Source organism: Budorcas taxicolor, chromosome 21, assembly GCF_023091745.1.
Source record: "Budorcas taxicolor isolate Tak-1 chromosome 21, Takin1.1, whole genome shotgun sequence".
NCBI classification, from domain to species: domain Eukaryota; kingdom Metazoa; phylum Chordata; class Mammalia; order Artiodactyla; family Bovidae; genus Budorcas; species Budorcas taxicolor.
The window spans coordinates 43047524-43051108 of NC_068930.1; positions in this window are offsets into that span (position 1 = coordinate 43047524).

Below are 3585 nucleotides of genomic sequence, written 5' to 3' on the forward strand. Positions count from 1 at the left end.
GAAGGGGTAGAAAGAGGTAGGGGACAGAAAGTGGAAATGGATTTGATGATATGGTATTGAAACAGTGGTGCCATAAGAAGAGCCCTGAGCATTTTTACATTGTGGAAATACCCCTATCAGGGCACAACACAAACTACCAATGATAAATGCGTGTGTGTGCATAACTATTATTCTATGTTTTTGTATGTTCCTTCCTTCCTCCCCTGCCCTTCCTGCTCTCACTCTCAGAACTTAGTTACCAGGATATGAGAAACCCAAATTACATGAAGAAGCCATGGCTGGAGGCCTCTGTTTGGCAGCCACAGCTGGTCATCCAGCTAACCTCCAGACTCAACTCCCAGATATGCTGAGTGGGTGGGTGAGCAACCTGTACAACCAGCCCAGGCAAGCCTTCATGTCACATCAGGCCAACCGCTATTTCACTTCAGTCTTATGAGAGGCCCCAAGCAAGAATGGTCTAACATATCCCAATCCACCTACAGATACTTGAAAGATAAAATAGGTATTTTAAATCACTGTGTTCTGGAGTGATTTGTTACATAGTAGGTGATAATTGGAAAAGTAAATTCAGTGACACTTTAATGAGAAATGGGAAACTTGTATAGTATCTAAAGGTCTCCCTGAAAATATATAAAAGGATAGAAAGAGCAAAATTACAGTGAAGAAACCTCTCAGGCACCTACTTACCAGAAGGATCAAAGTGAACGTCTTCAGTAAGGGGACAAAAGGAAACCATGCACCACTTGATAGTATGAGATGAGAAGAGCACAATATCACTCTGCGAACTAGCTGCCCAAAATGCACAACCTGAATCTAATCATGGAAAAATATCAAACAAAGAGACATTCTACTAAACAACCGGCCTGAAAATTTCATACTGTGAAGAAAGTCCATGAAGTCCAGGGAAGACTGACGGGCTCTTTCGGTTAAACAGAAGATTAAGAAAAGTGATCTCATCAATGAACAAGTAGAAATTGAAATTCAAAACACATTACGTAACCTATAATGGAAAATAATCTGAGAAAAAATATATGTGTATATATATATATATATATGGCTGAAATATATATATACATATATTTTAAAGATATATATTTTAAATATATTTTAAATATATATACATTCTATCATAATATGAGACAAAATGACTCGATGAATTGTGAAAAACAATTGAGAAATACAGAATAATGTAGAAGTGTCAGCATCATATAAAATGAGTTCCAGTAAATCATTGTATAGAAAATAAGGGTATGGACAGTCTCATTTTCATCTTTTAGTCAGAAATGATCACTAGAAACTAAAATCTGTATGCTAGGAATGTAATTGCTTCACTGAGGCAACATGACTTCAACACGCAATACAACAGTAATACTACTAACTTTACTCTGAACAATTAAATGACTAAATGGAAAAAAAAAACCCACATATCATTTATATTAGCACCCTCAAAATAAAACACTTACATATATAAATCTTAGAAAATATGTAGGGACTTCCCTGTGGCTCAGTAGTAAAGGATCTGCCCGCCAGTGCAGGAGACACAGGTGGTCCGGGAAGATCCGACACGGCGCGGAGCAACTAAACCGGTGCACCACAACCCCTGAGCCCGCACGCTAGCGCCAGGACCCACAGCCACCGAAGCCTGCGCGCCTAGAGCCTGTGCTCGGCAACAAGAGACGCCACCTAACGAAAAGCCCAGGCACCGCAACTAGAGAGTAGCTCCTTCTTGCTGAAACTAGAGAAAAAGCCCGTGTAGCAACGAAGACCCAGCACAGCCCAAAATAAATAAAAAAGAAAATTAAGAAAACATGCAGAAAACCTCTCTGAGGAAAACTGCAAAGTTCTGACGAAATATATCAAAGAACTAAATAACAGGAGATAAAAGTTCTTAACACAAGAAAAATAATTTGGTAACTATATATGGTTAAGGATATTAACGACTTATGTGGTGATTATTTCACGATACATATAAATATTGAATCATTATGTTATACCTCTGAAACAAATATAATGTTTTATGTTAATTATACATCAATAAAAATTTATAATACTTAAGAAACATTTTTTAAAAATTGCTCTGTGAAAGACTACCAAGAAAGTGAAAGGCAACCCACAGATGGGGAGAAAGTATTTTCAAAAGACAGATCAAAGATCTGTTATCCAAGTACACAAAGAACTCTTTTAACTCAACAATAAACAAATGAACAACTCAATTAAAAAATGAACTAAAGACCTAAGCAGACAAGTCACCAAATAATATACACAGATGATAAATAATTATATTAAAAGACATTCAACATCATATATCATTTAGTAATTGCAAATTAAAACAACAGTGGAATACCACTACACACTTATTAGACCAAAATCCAAAACACAGGATACCACCAAACGCTGATGAGGTTGTGGTACAACAGAAATTCTCATTCATTGCTGATGAGAATACAGCCACTTTGGAAGACAGCTTGGCAGTTTCTTACAAAAATAAATACACTCTTACTATACCATCCAGCATGGTATTTACCCAAAGGAGATGAAAAATTTTGTGCATGCAAAAACCTGCACATGGATGTTTATAGCAGCTTTACTGATAATTGTCAAAACTCAGAAGTAACCAAAATGTCCTTCAACAGGTAAATGGATAATAAATTGAGATACTGTATCCAGACAATTAAATATTATTCAGTGCTGAAAAGAAATGAGCTATCAAGTCATGAAAATACATGGAGGAAAGTTTCATGCATTTTTCTACGTAAAAGAAGCCAATCTGAAAGGGCTACAACCTGTTATGATTCCAAGTATAATAAGCAGCATTCTGAAAAAGGATCGACAGTAAAAACGTCAATGACTACCAGGGGCTAGTTGGACAGACAGGCAGAGCACACAGGACTGTCAGGGCAGTGAAACTATTCTATATGATACTGTGGTGATACATGCTATATATTTGTTAAAAACCACAGGATGTACAATGCTAATGGGCTTTGGATGGTAATGATATGCCAGTATGGATTTATCAGTGATAACAAATGTACCAATCTGGTTGATGTGGGCCTGCCAGATGGCTCAGAAGTAAAGAATCCACCTGCCAATGCAGAAGATGTGGGTTCAATCCCTGGGTTGGAAAGATTCCCTGGAAAAGGAAAAGGCAGCCACTTGAGTATTCTTGCCTGGGAAATCCTATGGCCAGAGGAACCTGGTAGGCTGCAGTCCATGAGGTCGCAAAGAATCGGACACAACTTAGCAGCTAAACAACAACCAATCTGGTCTGGGATGTTGCTAAAGAGGAACCTGTAAGTCTAAGTGTATGAGGGCAGGGAGTAAATATATGACAACTCTATATTTTCACTTAGTTTTGCTGTGAATTTAAAGCTGCTCTGAAATTTTTTTAAGTGACAGCTAAAGGAAATGCATGATCTTGGATTGACTATTATTGGCAGTGATAAACAGTTAATTGGAACTATAGATTAAATGGTAGTGATGTTTTAATGTCAATATTCTGGCACTGATTACTGTATTGTGGTTAGGTAGGAGAATGTGTTTGTGGAGATTATACAATAAACATTTGAGAATGATGAGGTATAATAT